This window comes from Protopterus annectens, chromosome 2.part1 (genome assembly GCF_019279795.1).
Source record: "Protopterus annectens isolate FY-2018-M chromosome 2.part1, PAN1.0, whole genome shotgun sequence".
Classification (NCBI taxonomy): Eukaryota; Metazoa; Chordata; order Ceratodontiformes; family Protopteridae; genus Protopterus; species Protopterus annectens.
Window position 1 is genome coordinate 1658595276 of NC_056729.1, and position 24055 is coordinate 1658619330.

Below are 24055 nucleotides of genomic sequence, written 5' to 3' on the forward strand. Positions count from 1 at the left end.
AAGTGCACTTGTATAAGGTACATACCTCTCAGAATAAAACGTCTGTCCAAAGCCAGAAATAGTGTGTGTGTTGGAGGATGTAAAATTAAAGACAAATCTTAAATATTGTTTTTATAAACTATGAAAGTTGTTAGAATAACAGGCTTTGCATTAACATGCATTTTCTGCATGATGCGGAGTCTGAGACTCAAATGCATGTCATTATTTAATGACTTCAGTCATCAACAATTTGTTGGAAATCCATAAGTTTTATTTATTTATTTATTTATTTATTTATTTATTTATTTTACATTTGTTAACCAGGAATGTCTGACTGGAGCAAGGTCCATTTACAGCGGAGGCCCGGGAGAAAAGCTCCACATAAAACAAGTACAGTGGTAGATATATATAAACTATCACAAAATATATAAACAAAGAATATGTAATACAATGCAATAAAAAATTTATATATACAATAGTTTGTTCTATGCAAGCTTATGCAGTCATAGTTTACTCATAGTTGACTTTGGATAGGAGTATTTGGGAGAGAAATACTCCCTATTTGCTTATGCAGTGAAAGAGGTATCTCACAAGAGCTAATATACAAATACAAAACATAATGGTTTATGTGTAGAAGCTCCCCATGGGAGTATTTTTACTACAGTATTGTAGGTTTAGTAATGCGTGAGAATATGGGGTAGTAAGAGTGGGGGAGAAGAGGAGCGTATTTAAGTGATGCAAGGACATAGCCAGGACTGTGCAAGGTGTGACTTGAGTCATTTTTTGTATAGTGATATAGATGGAGCTGAGGTGATATTCTGGGGGAGGCTGTTCCGTTTCTTGGGGCTGGAATAAGAGAAAAGAGCTTTTCCTGCAGTATTGTTAGGTTTAGATGCACAGAGTAGGGTTTTGTTGGATGTTTTTGGAGGGTTTTATGAGAAACAGACAAAAAATAGGAGGCAAAAATCTGGACATTCTGTGCATTCTAGACAGTTGAAGGGTATAGTGATAACACAGCAGCAGATTCAATGAGATGTCGCTATAACATCTGATTTTGGATTAAGTTTTCCAAAGCTGTTCCTTTGCATGCAGAGGTTAATGGTCATTTTACACCTGTGGAGGTACTGATGGACTCGTATAAATCTTATATAAGTCCAGTGCTATCATCCGTTGTCTTAACTTTTCCAACCTGAAATTTCACTGTCAAAATGCACTTGTGACAGGTAAATATCCACTGTTAAACCAAATAAAATAACATAAAATGCATACTATAGCATTAAACAACTTATATTGAATTGTAAATTATGTAAAATGTGATGTATAATAACTATATAGGGAATATATATGCAACAGGAAGGAGGAATACACCCTTTATGGTTACAATGACCCTTCCTTAAAGACCTATTGTTATGGAGAGGGTCTTACAAAACTGTACTAGCAAATCATAACATTTGGAGAGATACCCAAACAGCACTTAACTACCCATATAAGGTATGCCATTACAGGACCGCTTATAGCACAGGCTTGCAAAACCTTCTCCTGCCTCTAGACTGGACTTCCAGTGTGAAGTGTTTGGAAAAAAACTATAGGCAGTAATTCACATTCCAGCTTTTTAGCTAACTTGTACAAACTAATGTTCTACAAAATGGTGATGGATAATAACAAAAGTACTGTAGATTGCACAAGACAAGGAACTTCATTAAACGTTTGTTCCCTTAAACATTGGAACTTCATCAGAACATTTGAAAACACAAATATTTATCCTTAAATAGATAAAAATACAATCACATGATCAAGAAAATGAACAAGCCGGCAGATTTAGGTTCCAAAAACACCAGACTCCAAGAGCAGTATATAATTCTGAATATTTAATATGAAAATAACCCACGTAAGCGCTTTCGTTTAAACGGTATAAACTTCATCAGACAAGAGCATAATTTAAGACAAACATTTAAATACTACACAGTTCATTCTGACTGGGCACAAGGAAAGCAGCTAGCAGAAACAAGAACAAAAAACCTTAACCCTTCAGTTACAATCTTTGTTCATAAGTGTATGTTAAAAATATATAAATGAGTTAAAAAACATGTAATATGCTAAAAAACTTTATGTTCCAGTTAAAAACATGGAATTCTAAATGCCATTCTCTAGCATTCTATCTCTACTCTAAAAAAGGTTATATATAAATTAATGATACTTTTGTCAAGACTTATTCACATTCTTTATGCTATTTTATTTTTTTCAAGGGCCTTTAGTTTTAGGACAGAAATAATGGAAATCCTGTCATTAATGCCAGGCCATTTGTCTGCATGCAGTAAAATCTGCCACCTAAGTTCTTTTAGTTCCAATATTGCCCCCCAAGGTTTCTTGTCATTGATGTCTACATGATCAATGGCCATGAACCTGAAATTGTGGGTGATGTTATCCTGACTATGCATAGCCAAAGCATTATTCAGATTGTTCTTTCTGATGGCATAATCATGTTCATAAATTCTACTTATAGGTTAGTACTAAGTTAACTGCCCTTGCGAACCATTGTAGGCCTAACAAATTATCTCTTGTGAGACTCAAACCTTGCACCTTATGTTTGTAAAGCAAACACCTTAGCCATTAGGCCACCCTCCCATCCCTCGTGAATTTTATTTCTGTTTTGCCTATGTAGAACACAGGACACTGATCACATGAAGCCACATAGATGACCACCTTCGAGGAACAGTTCTATCTTCCTTTAATACTGTATTCAACATTATATATAGTAAACATGGCCACACTTTTAACCTTATGGCACCAGTTACATGGCACCCTTTTGTGGGTACTCAGATGACCTGTCATGTTCTGAGCTTGCCTGTTCCTGAGGAGATCCTTTAAGTTCTTACCTTTCCTGTACGTTATTACTGGTTTGTCACCTAAATGGATTCTAATATCTATGCCTTCCATTAGGATGTCCCAATACTTCTGGAAAATCCATTTTAATTTATTGGAATCAGTACTATATGTGACAATCAAAGATTTAAGGAAAGGAGTCTTTTGCTTCGCTGATGCTCTGATTTCTATACACGACAAGTCGCTGTCTGGAATGTTGACACCAACTATGGGTTTAAAATGACCTATGTGTCTCTTTTTGGCAACCTCCCTAATGAGTTCATCCAATAAATCCACTGGGTATGCTCTCCTTAGAAACACAGATTTTAAATTAATGCACTCCAAGTTGAAATCTTCCTCCCTGGAGACCATACGGGCAGCTCGAACAAGCTGCCCTTTCACTACTGATCTCTTCTGATGTCTGGGATGGGAGCTAGTGTAGTGCAGAAAAAAAATTGAATATGTCTCTTTTCTATGTATTGTAGTGACGTACCTTCCATTAATTTTATCTTTGAACAAGTGGACATCCAAGTAGTCCATATGGTCCAAATTTATGACCCAAGTAAATTGTAGAAAGGTAGTTGTGGTGTTAATGTATTCCAAAAACTGGTCCAAGATAGATTGTGGCCCTTTCCAAATTAAGCTAATGTCATCCTGGTACCTATAATAGATTTTGATGTAAAGATAGTAATCAGACTGGAAAACAAAATGCCTCTCCCAATATGCCATGACCATATTTGCAAATGTCTCACCACAAGCAGATCCCATGGCCAATCCAGTTGTTTGCAAAAAACATTTGTTGTTAAAGGAAAAATAGTTGTTGGTTAAAACTATCTCCAACAATTCCAAGATTAAACTAATTTTTTTCTGGTTAACTTTATACGCAAGTAACATGTCACAAACCCACTCCAAGCCTATGGACTGTGGGATGACAGTGTACAAATCTCTGACATCTATAGTAACCATTATGTCATCTACATTGTATTCAGTTCTGTTAATCTGTTCTAAAAAGGTCCAGGAATCTTTGCATATTTGGGTTTTGTTTTTGTAATATTTGTTTTAATTTGTGATCCAAATATTGGGCACAGGCCATTGTAATGGAATCCCTTCCATCCACCAGAGGTCTTATACGAGGGTTTGAGAGACCCTTGTGGATTTTGGGGATACCAAGGACCACTGGAACCCTTGGGGGTGATAATATTCAAATAGTTATATAAAGAAATGCCTATTCTTCTTTCTAAAAATGTGTCATTTAGTTAGCCATGAATCGTTTTGTATGCCTTGTTTAATTCATTGAAGGAAACTTCCTATAATTCTTGGTATCAAGGATACTCAGCATTTTCTCAGTGTATGTAGAAAGATTCATGACTACCACACCACCCCCTTGTCCAGTTTCATGACCCTCACATCTTGCTTTGGCAAACGTGCCAAACTGTTACATGCCTCATGATTATTGCTAGCCACACTATGGCCTCGCTTACAGTTATTCAAATTGTAAAGATCTAACTCTCACAATTTTTCATATATTGCAAGCTTGGGGTGCAAGGGGGGATTATATATGGAACTAATTCTAAAAATGTTACTATTGTAAGTATATGTCTGTGATTCAGTCTAATACAATAAAGTCAAATTTAACTTTCCTAAATACATTTTAAAATCAATTATTGTATCAACATTGAATTTTCTAGTTGGAACAAAAGTAATTCCTTTTGAAAGTAAATTGGCTGTAGTCTCATCAATACCTAATTTAGAATAATTATAAACAGCAAAATCTTTCTGATGATTAAACACTATTGTGTAACTATTTCCACTTTGTTTAGAGTCATTGCTTGTTTCAAAATTGTCATGGTAAGAAAGTTCAACACAATTGTTCATGTCACAAGAACAGTCTATATCCTCCAGTTCTTGTTCTTTGGATGGGCCCCTTGAAACCCCGCATGGGGTTGTTGCCTGTTGTTGTTGTTGTGTCTTTCAGCTTTTCCCGGTTAGGGGTCGCCACAGCAGAACTCTGGTCTGCTAATGATTGGCAGTAGATTTTTACGTGCCGAGTTGCCAGCCCTGATGCACAACCTTCAACGAAGGTACGCCCATTCACGCATGTCTCCACACAGAAGACGCTTTAGCTGAGAATCGAACAGGACAACATCTTACTGTGAGGTGACAATGCTACCGCACCACCACCACCGCATGTCATGAACCTTATTTCTGAGCCTCTCACTCGTCCTGAGCTCAGGATACTCCTTCTCATAGTTTAAAACCGTGTCATCAATTCTTTTAAGCATGGTTTCATTACTTTTCAGGGAGTTAGGTGGAATGGGAGGAAGATTTCTTGTCTCCACAACAGTACTTTTACATTTTTTATATGCCCCTGGGGGTTTTGGGTGAGCAGTACCGTTCGCATAATCATTCACTTCTCTAATTGTGTTTAACTTTCCAACCTTTAATTTGTTTATATGCTGGTCTATACTGCTGTATATTCTATAATGCTCATATCTCACGACATTATATTCTTTATCTTCCCTAATGGATTTGTCTGAAATGGCAAGTTCTTTAAAAAGAATATCAATGTCATTGTTATCTTTGATTAATAATTCAAGAGGCTCTAATCCACACTTGTCAAAATGTTTTAACTAATCCAAATGAAAGGCTGAGTTGTGCACCAATCCTGTAGGAAAACGCCAAACCCTTAAACCCTTGGGAATGACTTTCAGCCTTAAACATTCATTAAGGTAAGCATTCTATAACATGTAGTTTCTTACAGCGCAACAGTTTGGTATCAAATTCTTTCAGCTTACCTTCAATTAGAGAAGCAGCATGTCCTATGTCACTGTTAAATGATAATCCAGTATGTAGCTATTCCTGTAATTGTGGTATTTCGTTTTCTAGTCTCTGTAAGCATCTGTTCGATACAGCTGCATTCTGAAAGGTCCTGCTTTCAGTCACTCTTACTTCCTCATTACGCAGATGTGTCTCATTTCCTTGCTCTAGCTCTAAATCAGCCCGTTGGTCAAAGGCACAGCACTGGGAAGTAAGGTTAAAGTTAGTAGAGTGCAGTTCCTTTAAACAAATGGCTACAGATGAACCAACAACTATGCAATGAACATCATGGAACAAACTCTAGTATGCAACAAAATTGTAATACCACACTGGTGGAAAGTCTAAAGACTTTGGGCTTTAAATCTCTTAAAGTGAAGAAACTCCAACTGAAGATTCTGTATCTAAGAGAATGCCTGAAGAGGCGGCAGGTCCCAAAGGGACTGAGGTCTTGGCATTACCCTACAGGGTTGATTCCAAATTCAGCTTTCCACATAGATTTAATTAAACTTTTTGACCAACAGGGGCTGGAGCTGCTTGAGGTATTAATCAAACATTACCAACTTACGGCAGACACCCTTATGGGAGAGATCAATGACTTGGATGAATTGATCAAACAGCACAGTGACTTTCATCGATATCAGTACAATTATAATAGGGTGTCCACCTGTATTGATAAACAGATGGAAAAGCTTAGGACTTTCAAAATTAAAAAAACTCAATCGTGATTTTGAAGAATACCAGAAGGGGACAGTATATCCGGAACCTCCCCCTTCACAACAGTGGAACTGGCATGGTGTAGATGAGCATGGTTTCTTACACACACATAATGAGGCCACAAACCAAGCAGCTTTAGAAGGGATTCAACAAGAGGGAGAGTACCGACGAGTGGATTATGAGGGTAATGGCTTCAACCAAGGGAACCAAGAATGAGCGAACGGCTTGGGAATAAATCTAAGGAGGGCCCTAAAAGGAACAGTGCTGAAGTGGGCTGACAGCAAGAACATTTTCAAGAGGATCCATACCATGGCAACCCGTTACTCCAATGGAACAACGGAAGGAATGCGAGGAGACCGAACAACAACAAATGCTGGGGATGCAGGCAATGAGGTTGAGCTCAAATGAGCCATGTTTGGATCTGTCAACTGAGAAACAAGGTACTGTTGATGAAAGTAATGTGGATTTTGGGGTCGACCAAACTGTTTATACCTTAGTCATGAACACAGAAGGTGACTTTAAAATACTTAACTATTCTGGTTTTTCTGTGAAACCTGAATTAGACGACTTGCTAGCTAGGGGCCTCACATTTGTGCCAACACAGAAAATGGATGTATGTAGGACCATTATTGATTTAAAAATGTACATTTGTAAGCTAAATCTTAGCTTACTTTTTGATGGTCTTTTTAATATTCCAGGTGAATGTAGGGTACCAAGCACATCTAATCCTCCCCTGCATCCAATTATAGAAGTATTTGAAAAAATATGTGTACTGAATTTGAGGATTTTAGGGCTATTTGGTAAGACCTCTGTGAAATCTAACATATTATTTATTTTTTTTATTTTACATTTGTTAACCGGGCTAGTCTGGCTGGATACATGTCCATTTTCAGCAGAGGCCCGAGGAGAAAAGCTCCACTATCAGAACTAATACACTACAGTTAATAAAGTCACTAGTAATACTAACTATACAAATAAAACTAAAACTAACATAGTATAATACGGCAAAATACAAATACAAATACATTTTTCATGTACAAATCTGAGTAGATGACAATCAAAATTCAGACAGGGACTGAGGAGAAAAGCTTCAGTATCCACAAAACAATTTAAAGTAGAAAAATATCCATAGTAGCTAGTCATGACAACAAGTAGGTATTAGTTGTAAGTATGAAAGTGGTTAATATATAGTGTTAAACATGCAGGTTAGTAGTGTAAAAGATTTTAAAAGGTTAAAGAAAGTATAAAGGAAGAAATGACGTAAAGAGAAAGGAATAATAAAGTACAGCTACTGTTAGGTACAGGAATTCTGGACTTAGTGAGGTTAAGGAACAAGTAGTAGGAAAAGGAGAGGGGAAAAAGTTAGTGAGGAAATGTAAGAGGTAACAGGATTATAGGAGGTCAGCTAAAAGAAGCAAGAGACAGAAAATCAGAGTGGTCAGAGGAGTCAAACAGAACTAAGAACAGAAGAATGGAGGTAAATAAAGGGACTGTGGAAGTCAGTTTAAGTTAGAACAGAAGAGCAAAAGTGCACAAGTGCAGACTGAAGAGAGTAATAAGTTTGCTGAGGTCAGTCAGGATTGGAGCAAGGGCATAGCCAGTGAGTTATTAGGTGAGTTTTCATCTGTTTTTTGAAAAGCTGACATGAGCCTAGGGAGGTCAGTTCTATGGGGAGTTTATTCCAGTAAGAACCAACAGTGTTTGCAAATAAGGAATCACCTGATTTATTATGAGATTTCAAAGTAGTAACTAGTAGCTTGTTAGCTGATCTAAGTGTAGTGAGATTTTTATAAGGAGTGATGAGTTTATTTAGTATGGGTGTGTTGGAAGGGTGATGTAGAATTTTAAAAGTGATGATTAGCTGCTGTAGTAGTATTAGGTTAGGAAGTTCAAGCCAGTTTAGTTTCTTTAAGTTAAGACAGTGATGAGTTTGGAATAGAGAGCCAGTGGCAAATCTGGCTATACTGTGGTAGGCGGTATTCAGTTTTTGAAGATTAGCTTTAGATATATTGATAAAGGAAGGAGAGGCATACAATAATGTAGAAATGAGGTGAGTTTGGGCGAGAGTCACTCGGAAGTAGCAGTAAGGAAGGGCTTAAGTCTGTAAAGGGCACCCATCTTTTATTGACTGACTTGATAGTTAAGTCAATGTGATAGTCAAAATTTAGCTGATTGTCTATGGTTATGCCTAGCAGCTTAGTGGAAGAGTCAGGTTGATGACAGTGCCATTGCATGATACAATGGAAAAAGTGATAGGGTGGATTTAGAGGTAGGGGTGAAAAGTAGCAGTTTTGTTTTTTTGGGGTTTAGGAGGAGACAGATATGTTGGAACCATTTTTCTGCTGCAGTGAAGACCACCTGGGTAGCGGAGTGGAGTTGTGCTGGGGACGAAGCAGAGCAGATGAGAGTGGAATCATCTGCATACTGTATATAAGTGGATGTAGGGAGGGAAGTGGGCAGGTTATTTATGAAAATAGAGAAAAGTAGGGGACCTAGGATGGATCCTTGTGGGACGCCAATAGTAACTGGGAGTTGAGAGGATAGATGACTGTCCCAGAGGACTGCTTGTTTTCTATTAGTCAGGTAAGAGTTGAACCACTGTAATGCCTGTGAATCTAGTGAGAGGGATTGTAGGGTATCGAGGAGAAGTTTATGGTTGACCATATCGAATGCTTTTGAGAGGTCTAAGAATATTGCAGAGGAGAACAGGTTGTTGTTGCGGTTTCTATTGATAGAGTCAGTGAAGGAGAGAAGGGCAGTTGAAGTACTGTGGTAGGGTCTAAAACCATGTTGTGAGTCTACAAGCAAATTGTTATTTAAGAGGTAATGTAGAAGTTGATGGTGAATGCAGCGTTCCATTATTTTGGATAGAGGAGATAGAAGGGCAATAGGCCGAAAATTGGAGAGTTCGTTGGAGTTTCCTCCTTTATGGAGGGGAATAATATGGGAGATTTTCCAACAGGATGGGATTTTGGATTCAGTTATGGTTCTGTTTATTAAGATGGAGACTGGGTAGGCTATCTCGATGCAGCTAGTTGCAGATATTCAGCTGGAAGCTTATCTGCAGAAGGTGCAGGGTTTGAGTTTAGATAGTAGCTTGTGTATATAGGTTGTTGAGACAGTATTAAACTTTAGCATGTGTGTGCTGTTTTGAGTGGGGGTAGTTTGGAGGGGTGAGGAGAAAGTCATGGTACTTGCAAGTGAGGTGACTGTCTGAGAGAAAAAGTTGTTGAAAGTGTCGGCTATTATGTTAGGTTGGGTTTGTGCTAGGCTATCTGGGGTAGGTGTTTTGGTATTACCTGGGTGGAGTAGTTTGTTTATTCCTGACCAAAATTGTTTTGGGTTTTGGTGTTGGTTTTGTTGGTATTGAAGGTGGTAGTTTTTCTTGTCCTGAATGGTAAGCTTCTTAGTTTTATTTCTCAGCTGTTTGAAGTTTTGATGGTCAATTGGATTTTTTGTGGACCTCCATTTAGACCATAGTTTATTTCTAGCTCATAGTTTGTTTAGTTGTTTTAGAGAGCCATGGGGCTGCTTTGGATTTGACTCTGACTAAGCGGGATGGAGCATGTTGGTTTAGAATTTGTAGGAAGGTATTGTTGAAATGGGTTACAGCCTCATCTATTGGGAGGTATTTTAGAGTAGACCAGTTGTATTCCTTGAGTTCATTCTGAAAGGATGCTAGGTTGAAGTCTGTTTTGTTGTGTTTGGTACGATAAGTAGTTGGTTTGGGATTGTTGAATTTCTGTTTAGTGATAAAGGTAAGGAGGTGGTCACTGATATTGTCAGGGAGTATTCCTGTTTTATAGGAGAGGGGATTGTTGTTGGTCAATATCCAGTCTAGAATGGTTTGTTTGTGGGTGGATTTATTTATTCTAGTAGGGGAGTTGATGGTTTGATGATAGTTAAAGAGATTAAGGTGGATGGAGGGTGAGGGGGATTTGCAGGAGTTCCAGTCAATGTTGAAATCACCTAAGAGTATGGTTTCTTGGGGAAAGCTACAGGAGGCCCAGCTAAGGATATTTTCCAGGGTATTGATGTTCTTACCTGGGGGGATGTAGGAACATATTATGTTTATAGCTTTGGATTTATTAACTTGGAGTTTGGTGCAAAGTATTTCAGCATTTGCTGGGGAGGGGGGCAAGGAGTTAATTAAGGCTACCTGAAGTTGAGATTTGTATAGGATGGCCACTCCTCCGCCCTTTTTATAACCCAGGATGAGTGGGATTGGGATTTTTTATAACCCAGGATGAGTGGGATTTGTTAGAAGAGGTAAGAAATAGGGGTGTTCAAGTGATGAAAGCGGATAAGGGGGAAACTTTGGTCTTTTTCGTTGCATTTGATTAAAATGACAGGATGAATATGATGTTGGCTACAGACACCTATAAGCAGGTGTCTTTGAATTAAGTCAATCAGGCCTATAGGCATATTAAAATATACGTCAATGATTTATTCATTGAGAATCGCATTGACCTAGCAACTTGTAACTATTTTACTATGTCAGCCCCAAAAATCCCGGTTATATTTGGGACACCCAAAATCCATAAAGATTTGGATATCCCCCCATTGCGTCCTATTGTGGATGGGCAGAATTCTATAACATACCTCCTAGCCAAATTTACAGATGGGATACTGAAGAAATATGTCGAAAAGGAACCATATGTTTGTAAGGATTCCTGGACTTTTCTTGAAAGCATCAACAGGCTTGACTACCAAGCAGATTTCCACTTTGCTACCGTGGATGTGAAGGACCTATACACGGTTATTCCTCGCAAAGTAGGAATCGAATGGGTCAGCCTGCTGTTGTCTAAGAGAGAAGCATTGCAGTCTGAAATAGCCTTAATACAGGAGCTACTGGACATTATTTTATCTAATAATTACTTTTTATTCAATGGAGTCCATTACTTACAAACCAGTGACGTCGCTATGGGCTCACCAGTCAAAGCCAGTTTAGCTAATCTAGTAATGGCGTATTGGGAGGACACATTTATCCATAGTGATGTTAACCCATATAGGGGGCAGATATTTTACTATACTAGATACCTGGACGACATATTTATAATATTTGAAGGAAACCAGGTTGTGTTTGATGAATTTGTGAAATATTGCAATGATTCTGCCTCTTTTCTTTCACTTATGTATGCATTTAATATTGACGTGATACCATTTTTGGATGTGGAACTGAGTAAGGATAGGGTTAAAGCATGTTATAAAGCAAAAATCCATCGTAAGGATACATGCTCCAACTCACTGTTACACTATGCTAGTGCACATCCGAAACACCAAAAAAGAGCGGTGATAAAGGGCCAAATGGTCAGGGCTGCACACATGTGCACTTTTGAAACAGATTTTTACCTGAGTGTGATTTATTAGTGCAGATGTTTCAAAAGAGGGGGTACCCTAATGGCTTGTGCTGCGAATTGGCCAATGAGGTTATCAATAAGAGGGCCACAGGGCATTTCAAAGCAATTCTTGTTTTTTTGGATGGGGGTAATAACCAGAATAGGGGACAAGGTCAAAATGTTGAAGAAAAGAGTAAGGAAGTAGGTAATTACCCTCACTCATTTATTACCACCCTTTGCCCAAATTCTTGGCTTATCAAACATGTGCTAAGGAAGACTTGGGAAATAGTAAACACAGACGAGAGGTTGGAAAAGTTAGGGTCTGACACACAGACAGTTTTTAGGAGAGCTAAATCCTTCAAGGGCCTATTTGAAACTAAGCCAGTTATTTCAGCTAGGATGCCCGGAATGTACAAGTGTGAAGCTTGTACATATTGCAAGTATATGTACATGGGCAATAAGTATAAAATAATGGGTGTGGACTATTCCAACAGGGCAAGACTGAATTGTAACTCTACTGGGGTAGTTTATGTAGCCCAGTGCCAGTCTTGCAGTGGTTATTATATAGGTAAAACAGAGCGTAAATTGAGAGAGAAGGTATATGAACATCTTTACAACATCCGAAAGGGGAAGATCGAAAATGCCCTGGCTAAGCATGTCAGGGATAACCCGGGGCATTCCTTTTTGTTTAGAGCTAGTGATCAAATTGAATATGACATTGGAGGGGGGGGGGGTCCCTTGAGTGTAGAATTGGAGGTGCAGGAATTATATTGGCGAATAAGAACTAGGGCATACATAAAACCAGGTTTGAATGATGTGTGCTCTATAGCCAGTGTGTTAAAGATTAAAAGTTTACAAAGATGACTACTTGTTACTTTGCACTCACACTATTCTCCAACCCTCCCCTCTCTTCTTATCTCCCTCTTATTTCTTATCTTGCGGTGCTTTGTTTCCATCGATAATTGCCATGCTTCAACGTGTAAATGATTTATGAATTTCTACTTAGGTAGTCTAGTGAATGTGTATTTAGGATGTATGTTTTAAGTGTTAAGTTTTTAAAGACATGTGGCATTTTATTTAATGCTAAATATATGTGTATGTTTTTAAGAATTAATGGATGAGTATGCCATGTAACCTTTTAGGTGTGGTATTTAAACTAATTTGTCTTGCTCCACCTTTGTCTGAAGAAGTTGAGTGAAATAAAACTTGACGAAAACGCTAACCTTTTTATACTTGAGAATCCAGTGTCTGCCTTTTTTGTTTGTTGTTTACTAGTTTGTTTTTGGCTTTCTTTGTTTTTTGGACTTATTTCATGAAATATATTAGCCAGGTCAAGGTAGGCAGTATGCACTGTTTTACCCTCATACATTACTGTGCTGACCTTCTCAAAGAAATCCACCAGGTTCAGTAGACATGACCTTCTTTGACAAATACAAATTGGGGTGGTCCCTGTGTCTGAAGGTCTCCCCTGCCTTTGTTGATCATTTCCATTATTGTTCTGTCCATGGCTTTTCATATAAGACTAGTCGGACTAATGGGTCAGTAGTTTCTGGAATCTGTTGATGGTCTGCCCTTATGAAAAGAGATGATAATTTCAGATCACCACTCGCATGGCACCAAGCCTGTTTTAAGCCTATAGTTAAGCAGTAACTCCAGTGGCCCTGTTATGTCATGTTTTAGATGATTCAGGAGGCATCTTGAGATATTATTGGGATCCACTGAGGCTATGTTTTGGCCTTAGTGGGTGCAGCCAGGACATGCTTGCTATTTATAGTTGGAACTGTCATGGGATGTGACTGAGCAGGAGTCAGGGGTAAAGCTTGAACTGAATTTGTCAGCCAGAAGGTTCGCTGTATCTCTTTGCTCAGTGAATGTGGCTCCATTAACCACCAGTTCAGGACAATGTTGTGTGCTGCATTTGAGGTTTCTGATACAGCTGAAGAAGGTCTTATTGTTGTATTTTGCCTTGGAGGCTATCTTAACCTCAAAACTGGATTTATTAGACTTAATTAGCCCTCTTAGCTGCCTGTTTATTTTGATGAGACAGTTCTTATCTTTATGGGAGTTGCACTTCCTGACAGACCTTGTATTTTTCTATCACATTCTGCTTACATTTTGTGGGCAAGAAATGGATAATTCTGTAATACCAAAGGTGTTATATTCATAGCTGTCTCCTCAGGGTACCCAAGCTTCAATGTGGATATGACCACTAGAAGGTTGGGCAAAAGGATAAAAGAATAGTGTTACACTATTAAAACTAAAGACACTAGAAATGCTCTTCATAGCTACTCAGACAAATGTTTGCAATTCAAAAATGTTTTACTTTGCTGTGGTGGAGTCAGTTCCAGAAGGCCAGTGGAGTGACAACTATAAAAATACTGTTGAAAGAAGAGAAACTTGGCAAATAAAATTAGCTGCTGACAACTCCTCTAGTCTAAATGACCGCATTAATATAAAGTGTTTTTTTCAAAGAACACAGACTAGCTATCACTTAACAGGTTAATGCAACTAAAAATTTGTTATAAATTTTTGTTTAATTGATTAATTGTTTTTACATTCTTATTGGATGGAATGTTTTTTAACTCGGAGTATATAAAGATGTGTTTTGTATTTTTTAACATTCTTGATAGTCTGAGGATAAAAGCAGATATCAAACTGAGAATACAATAGAAACATCGGTCTCTTCTGTCTTGCATTCAGGTGCTTTGTTTTGTTTTATATTAGTTTTGATATACACTTGGTGAGGCTTTGCCTCTTTTTTCTTTTTTTAAGTTTCCTAAATCTGTTGATGGTGCACCCGTATGAAAATAAAAAGAGATGGCTATTTAAGTTCTTCATTCTCATGGCACAAAGCCTGTTTTAAGACCATAGTTAAGTAGTAACTCTAGTGGGCCTGATAGGTCATATTTTAGACTATTCCGGAGGCATGCTCTGATATTATCGGGGTCCATTGGGGCTGTGTTTTTGACCTTAGCAAGAGCATTCAGGACATGCTCTCTATTTATTGTTGGAAGGATTATGTTTGAAGGTAATTCTTGTGAAGTGGCTGGGAGTGGGAGGTAAAGTTGGAAATTAATTTGTTTGCAAACAGATTTGTTATACCTCTTGGCTAATTGAATTTGGCACCATTAACCACCAGTTCAGCACACTGCTGTGTTTTTCCTTTGAGGTTTCTAACATAGATGAAGAAGGCCTTATGGTTGTCTTTTCAGTGGGAAGCTATCTTGACTTCAAAATTAGCTTTATTAGACTTAACCCTCTTAGCTGCTTGTTTATTTTGATGAGAGAGTTCTTTTCTTTATTGGAGTTATACTTCCTGATTTTAGCCATGACTTTTTCCTTTTGTTGTATAACCTGTTTAATCTGGGATGCCACCAGTGTGGTTTGTGTTTGGAGTTAGTTTTGGCAGCCTCTATGCAGCCATTGACACATTTTTATAGAGTTTCTGTGAACAATTCTGCATAGACTGTTGGGTTTGCTGGATTTTTAGGGACACTGAAGTTTGACAAACTATCATTTAAGAAAAGGCAGTTTGCTTGGAATAGTTCCTAACTGTTACTGGGTTTAGTAGTATTACCTAGCTGATTTTGATTTTGAAGGAGACAGCTGTATGGTCAGTTCTTACCAGGGAGAATGTGACATTGGAGGTGGTGCAGCGTTTATTTGTGAGTATGAGGTTCAGTATGGTGGAACCTCAAGTCAGAGTATGCCCTAACAGGTTATGGATGTTGCATTATGAAGTCCAAGAATCTCTGTGCCTGTAGATTTGGGTCTGTGTAACATTCCCGGTCTTCTTCTTCTTTCAACTTTTCCCAGTTAGGGGTCACCACAGCTGATCACCTGTCCGCTCATGATTGGCAGTGGAGTTTCACGGTGTTGAGTTGCCAGCCCAGCACCCAACCTTCCACAGAAGGCACACACATGCATGCACTCACATCTAGGGCCAATTTAGAGTGTCCAATCCACCTACACCATGTCTTTGGGATGTGGTAGGAAACTGGAGCAGCGGGAGGAAATCCACTCAACCATAGGGAGGACATGCAGATTACACACAGAAGGCATCCCAGCCAAGGATCGAACCAGAGAAGTATGATTCCCAGTCTATAAAAGGATAATTAAAGTCCCCCATAAGTAAGGTGTTAGGTTGGATGGTGTCTACAATAGGTTTAAGTATGCACTATGAGTTTCATAGGACATAGAGGGTGGCCAATAACTTACCATGGATATGGTACAGGATGTTATCTATGGTGACCTGCATGTGGAGAAATCCCAGCACATCAGTCTGTTTGACCAGCCTAGAGGTCTGCTTGTTATTGATGCTTGTTACTGATGTATATCAAGACACCTCCAACTCTAGTCCTTGTCTGTGCAACTACCGGACTAAAAGTGAGGAAGGAGTTGAAACCTTGCACTGCCAGGGTACTCTTTGCAGCTTTAAACCATGGCTTAGTAGCTCAGAAATGTCTATATTCTGTAAGGTGAGGAGGGTGTAGAGGGAGTTTAGCTTTTTGTTTAGGCTCCTGGCACTGAGCAGTAACAACTTGAGGTTCAGTTGAGTTGATTTTGCTATGTCAGTAGGTTTGTCAATGTGGCATTGCCTAAAAGAGCTGTATCGAGAAGGATAAAGTTTTTGCTGGCATAGGTTAGTACTAAGCTAACTGCCCTTGCGAGCCAATTTAAACCTAGCCAATTATCCCTTGTGAGACTCAAACCCTGCACCTTGTGTTTGTAAGACAAGCACCTTAACCATTAGGCCACTCTCCCAACTCCTTAGGCCACTCTCCCAACTCCTTAGGCCACTCTCCCAACCCCTTTTGAAAGCATAGAAGGGACAGGTACAGTCCATCCCTAGTAAAGCAACATAGTCTGCTTATCATGTCTTCCCATGCTGACAGATATTGGATCCTCTTAAAATGACAACAGAAAGTCAGTCAATTGTTAAAAACAGTCATCTTGTATTGTTATAGTGGCATCATTCTTGATGAAGGTAGTATGCATACATTGTATCATTGTGTCATTGTATCATCCTCAGTGATACATTGTATCACTGGACAATATACACAGCTAACTGTTGTCGTCTCCTTCTTCAGCCTGGTTAGAGGGGCATCATAGGTTCATAGGTTCATAGGTTTATATATAGGGCTGCCTCTAAAGGCATTTTTATAAGCCCTAGCCCAAATTATTAATGGCTTCGCCACCCTCTTAAAAAAAAAAACTGTGCCCATTTTTTTGTTTTGCCCCTCTCCAGAGCAGACTATGAGAGATGATTCCCGGTAAACCCTCGATCCTCTCCTCACAGGTCCTTGAACAGAGTCGTTCGAGACATGCACATTCAGCGGCGGACTCTGCCTCCATGGACGAGTCTACAACATAGTGATAGCCCTCTCTCTGGGTGATCCCTATATCCCTCCAGCACGTTCTCCCAGGTATCCGTTGCTCTAGTGGTTTTTGGGTTAGTGGTTTTGGTGTGGATGGATTTTTCCGATAATTGTTGTTCATTTAATTCCCACATGACATACTTGGTCAGGCACTCTGCATGTCTGAGCAGACGAGGGTATATGGGCTGGAGCTGCTGACCTTCTTCAGCATGGCAGCAGCATTTGAGTCCCACTATCCTTTTGTTTTGGAAGAACTTGCAGTCTCCTCCAATTGCTGCACGTCTTGGTGGATTACCCGATCAATGGGCCATGTACTCGATCCGGTCATTGGTCTGAACAGTGAATAGTACAGGGAACAATCTTCATGATGAGGTGGAATGATCCTTCATGATCAGGTGGGCAATAGAAGGTCTTCTCTTTTAACTTTATGATGTAGTGTCAAAAGAAAGGCCACTGTCAACCTGGGTCCCCAGGTCCCTGATAACTTCTGTGCTTAGTGGATTTCCACCTATATGGTAGCAGGGGTTACCTTTTTTTGAAAGAACATGACTTTATGATTTTGGCGTTTAACTTCATGGCTTTCAGGCCATGGCTCTGTATCTGTCTCGTGTCCCCCTTGAGTCCTTCTAGGTCCGATGCACTTTCCACTATAGGCACCCGGTTGCAGTCATCCCAGTTTGTTGTCATCTAGTCCTCCTATCAACTCTGTGCTTCCTTTGTTAGCCAAATGGTCTGGGGTGGAAAGGGGGAGCGAGCCCTGTGGGACGAGACTTGTGGGCTTGAAGTTGTGACCAAGCTTGGGCAAACTCTAAAGCTGTGGGTTCTGTCCTTAAGCCCAGGGTTGCCCATCTTTGTGGTAATGGGTTTTTATTTGTGGGGTAGTTTTTTTTTCTACATGGTGAGTAAGGTAGAGTGTTGTGTGGGTATTGTAGCCAGGCCTTTCAAGGTCACTTATGGACTGTATGACCCTCACAGTATGTCTTACAATAGAGTACCCTATAACTGGAGTCCTGGGAAGTGTGTTTGCTTGCCCTATCAGGGGCTCAAGAGAAGGAGGCTGTATGTATGTTGTCAGGTGTTGCTTTTATTGAGTGCTTTTGGGTTTGTTGAGGATAATCTTTGCTGATGGGTGTGGTAGGAAGTCTTTTTTTTGTTTATGAAGATTTAATTTAAGTACCTCAGCATATGTTAGTGTATGTGTGTGTTGTGTGCTATGTTTGGGGAGTGTTGTGTAAATGGTTTTGACAACCTGATGTGAGTTTCTATGTGACAGTTTAGCTTCCAGTGACACTGTGTATGTACACGTCTTGCATAATGTTATTTTAAGGTTAAGTGGTAGTCAGTAAACATGACACAATTGCTATATTCTCTCAAGATACCTATATCCACCAAGCTGGCTGCAGAGAAATTAGGTTGTCTGGTTCCCTGATTGCTGAGATACAAGGGTGTGGCATACATGAGTTAACAGAATGCTATTAAGTGTATTTTTTGAGGGGGAGGGTGGAGGCAGCCTAAACTATAAAATATTAACTTTAACAGTATTGCCACCATACCTCTCAAACTCTTAGAGCAAGAAATCTGATCCAGAAATGGGGGAATAAAGATCCACAAAATAGGGACAGTTTTTAAAAATTGCTTGTACAAACTGATAAAAAACAGGTTTTGCATTTGCATGAATTTTTTGAAGGGTATGAAGTCTAAAATTCATATGTCTGCCATTATTTTCTGACTTCAGTCCTCAATGATTTACAAATGATTTGACAAAAAAACAACAATTCTATGAGAAACAGATAAAATATGAGGCAAAAATCTGGACATTCTGCAAAAATCTGGACAATTGAGAGGTCAATGTGCAACTAGCTGATCTAAGCTTGTCAGGGTGCAAGGTGTTTGCTACACACTTACTTCTTTACAGGGCACTGCTTTATGGGCTATTCTGGAGGGAAAATTTGCTTCTAGATATTTGCATCTGTACAGGACACTGGCACAGCGAGCAGCTCTATGCAAACACGTCAAATTTGTTCCAGCATAGAAAATACAGAAAACTGACTACTGAGCCCTCTGGCCGATAAAATGACAATACATAAAGCCCATCTGTATGCTTTCCAACTCAGATAGACCATGCAAACACTTACTACCATTAGATGAATAATCCAAGAACTCCTAATGTAAAAGCACAGAAAAAGTACATCAGTAGAACAGACAATGAGAGGCAAAATGCACTTGTTTACATACATACACGAAATAAAAGGTTAGGAGGGTGGCCTAATGTTTAAGGTGTTTGCTTTACAAACACAAGGTGCAGGGTTTGAGTCTCACAAGGGATAATTGGCTAGGCTTAAAATGGCTCACAAGGGCAGTTAGCCTAGTACTAATTTGTGAATCTATAAAAAGGGTATCTAAAGATCAATGTGGCCAAAAACAAACAATATTAAAGGAAGGCAGAAAGAGAGCAGTAAATAATTCAATATATCAACAGCAGTGTCCTTTAAACAGCTTATAAAAGTGTGATTATTCAATAAAGGTATTTAGCTTTGTGGAAATGACCAAGAGAACACTCAGTTATGAAGAATTTATAAAGGTTCTATAAACAAGGTAACAAAACAGCTGCATGCAGGAATCTCTAGTTTGTTCCCCCAATTTATACCATCCAGGACACCACCCACTGCCACTTGATGTAAAAACACAGAAAAGGGCTTGACTGAGTGTAAAGATATACTACTTTAACCAGCAGCTAGATAGATATTGAATTTAGAGCAAGTAAATCAGTAGAACAGACAATGAGAGGCAAAATGCACTTGTTTACATACATACATACATGCAAATGTTTCAAGCATGGGCATTAATGCCCTTCTAGCTTGCCAATATACCAAAACACTTGTTCCCATAATAAATGTCCAGACTGTTCTTAAAGAATATCTAAACTAGTACTTGCTTTAATGTAGTTTAGTAGTCTCTTCCAAAATAAGCATAAACAAAGGCAAATAAATAATTCAAGATGTCAAAAGCAGTGTAGAAAGGGAGGAGTTTACAAAGCTCGATTTATAGTAAGGCTGGACAGGTTAAAAAAAATCATCAGGTTTAAAAAGCAGATCAAGGAATGTGAGGGTAGGTGGGAAAACTCTCCAGTAGGGAGTCACCAACAGTTCTTGTAGTTTTTGCAGGCCTTGAGTCTTATCAGCAAAGACAAGGCCACAGATATACTCTGTGTATCTAAATATCACTCAAGAAATGAATCAACCAATGAGAGATAACATGCAAAGTGTCCATCCTGGGTAATTTAATTGTCTATCTGCTACATAAATACCTGACCAAACAGATTTCTCAAACAGTCAACAATGGAACAGGTAAAACAGGAAGCAGCCCTATCAGTTTAAGCAACTATGCAAACACAAAAAAAATAACTTTCTTTGCATCTTTGTATCAAATCCCCAGAAGGGAGTCACCAATGGTGCTTGTAGTTTTAGCAGGCCTTGAGTCTTATCAGAAAGGACAAGGCCACAGATAAACTCTGTGTATTTAAGAATCACTCAAGAAACAAATACAGGTACTGTTTTCTGTGTACAAGGATTGACAGTCTGTAACAATTTCTTGGCTAAGTTAAGAAAAACAACTGTTCTTACAGAGACACCCTGTCTTTTGATGAACAATGTTCAACCTTTTGTTTTTAATTTACAGAAATCCCTAGTCACCAGCTAGGAAAATAAATATCTGTCCCATCAATAGGTTTCTTTCCCCAGCCACATCCAGCAGCATCTCCCGGTATGTTTCCATTTCCCACTAAAGATGTTTTTGCCCTGCTAGGTTCAGACACTGAAACAGCAGAAAAGGACATGGCTGACCCCAAGTACATGGTGGCTGAAAAGACTACATCAGAGGAAGCCAGAGAGGTGGTTAGTGCATGGTCTGAGGAATGACTGCAGGCAACTGCAGAGTCACCCACCATTGTCTGAGGCAAAGACTGAGTTCTTATAGCTAGCAAGGTTCTTTGGTAAGTTTTTTTCTTTATAGAAACAAAGGAAGTTGAAAGAGAAAAAGCAAGGTAAGTACCCTTGCTGAGACTTAGGAGGATGCATCAGATACAGTATGAAATGTTGGAATAAGTTATTTGGAAAGTAACTGTTAAAAATTGGTTGCACTAACAGCACACTTACACTTTCACACACATACAGAGTCTGCAAAACAATGTACTGTATAAGTATTGTGCTAAACTCCTGTCTGAAACCTCTTCAAAGTAAATGTAGTCTGACTTAAAAGGATGGCAGGTAAGTTGTCACAGAGTGAACACAAACACTACGGAACCCATAGTATTCCCTGCCCAATTAAAACACTTCAACCCAACCTAAACTTTTTAAAACACTTCAACTCAACCTAAACTTTTCTTAAAATAATAAAAAGTTTATATAAGCAGTACATTTAGTCACAAAAATAAGCTTACAAATCAGCTGAAGCTAAAAGTAGTAGTTCTTGAAATACAATGGGTTAAACAATCAGCAGATTTCAGCAGGTTATTTTATTAGATGTCAGATGAGTGCTGCAGATATCTATTTAATTTTCTTTGTGGAAGGGTTCTCCAAAGAAGACTTATCTGCCTGAAAGGAGACTAAATGCCAGTTGCTCCACTTCTGAAACCTCTGAGCTACTTCTTTATGAGGCAGCAATAAAAGTAATGGAGATTTTCCACTCTGACTCCTGATTTTCCCTGTTCAGTAGTAACCAGTCAGCAATCAGACTGGATCTGTATGAGACAGCCAGAGCTTTTGGAAAGTGGCCGGTTATTGTATCTTGGGCAGGACACCACCCATATAGCCTAAAGGCTATTGCAGCAGTAGAAATGATAAATGTCAGCTTTGCTTAACAAGTGCTGGAACATGATTAATACATTGTCAGGTTTAATGTGTTATAATAATTAAAAAAATCCAAGTAGGTTTTCAACTTAATACATTTGTAGATGAAGCCTTCACAGTAGCATTTGCATTAGCCCCAACAGTAAGCAATCCATGTGCATATACATTTTCTGGAAATTAACTTATTTTGCAAAGAAAATACATTTTCTTTCTCTTAAGACACATATTTGTATCTTTTAATTTTTTAATCACTTCCTCTAAATGTATATATTTTCCTCTGGTGTAGCATTAATAACTAGGATATGTCACAAATAAATGTTATCATAAACATCAGCATATAACAAACTCTCTACAGTTTTTTTTAAAATATAGCAGGTGCAGCTCACAGTCCAAAAGATATACTGCTATGAGTAAATATTCCTTTAAAAGAATGCATAGTCAAATATGTCTTTTATGTATTGTCAAAAGCAATTTATTGTTAAACATAGCCCTTATTTGGTTTATATAAATGTAGACCCTACTTAAAAAGCAAAAAGTCTTCCATTTGACAGAAAGGGTAAAGAAGCTATTTGGCTAATAATATCTAATCGTCGAAGACTCCAATAGATTTATCAGGCGTCAGTAGAATCAGCACAGGATGAACCCATTCTGAGTACTTTGGTACATTTTTGTACATCTTCCGGTGGCTGAGATCAAATTCCACAAGTGATAAGCCTCTGGAGTCATAAGACAGCAAAGGAACAAGTCACTGAACACTGTTTTCCATACAAAAACACTGCTGGTACAGTTTTTAAGTGTGTGCTTGCATTGATTCTTTTGTTATGGTAGATTTCTCCTTTAATCATGTTTGTGCAACTATGGAGATTTTATATATATATATATATATATATATATATATATATATATATATATATATATATATATATATATATATATATATATATGTATGTATGTATATATATATATATATATATATATATATATATATATATATATATATATATGTGTATATATATATATATATATATATATATATATGTATATATATATATATATATATATACAGTATATATGTAATTTACGTAGATAGATAGTTATAGGTTCAGAGATATGAGGGCTTGCCTCCATCTGTGTTCAGAAGGCATTCCGCCTACAAAAATGCTTATAGTTGTTGATTTTTGACATTTTAGTGTGTCCGCCATTTCAGTTCAGCATTTTTGATTCCGCTGTACCTTGCAATTCGAGGTTTTCCTCAAGAGCTAAATTTTTCACAAGAGTTATTTTTTTCTTTATTCTGAATGTTTCTTTCTGCTTTATTATTGCATATGGGAAATGATTGTGTTGTGAAAAATCTAGTTTGTTAGAAGAAAATAAAAAGTGGTAGGTGTAGTGCTGATTACTCATGAACTTACTCATGTCTTCTTTAAGATTTAAGAAGTATTTCTCTCCTTTGTTTGCTGATGTAGTGACTTCTAGTGTACATAGTGTATATATTTAGTTTATATGTTTGTTTTTTATGTACTGTCGACTTATGTTTTTGATATGTTATATTAGTGTTATTACTGAAAAACTGAATAAAGAGTTTTTGGAAAAAAAAAGATGCAGATTTGTTTTCCATCACTAATTTTGCAGGTTTAGTTTAAGAATGTATGGCTTTCTTTCTCCAGTTTTAACATACTTCAGCCAGTTTTTACCCACCATAGTCCAGCACCTTTGAATATTATTAAAGGAGTTTTTTGTTTTGTTTTCCTTAACTTTCGTATCACCAGCCGAAGGCATTTCATATGTAGCTGGTTGTAAAATTGTGTTAGCTCACTCATTATAATGACAGTACTCTCAGTATTAACCTCAAACTTCAGAAGTGTGTTTTATTTTTCCAAACTTTATGCGCTGCTTTCATCTGCAAGAACATTATATCAACAGTCAGAACTAAACTTTTCTCATCTCTTTCTGCATTAAATTCATTGAATTGTATCTCTTATTTCTAAACCTACCTGTTATGTGCCAAATTCTATCACAAACATAGCATTTACCAGATTGGAGCTAGACTTTGAAGCATGTTAGTGTCCCAAGGTGCATGTATAATGCATTAGTTTTGATGCCTTTGTTATTCTTTGGT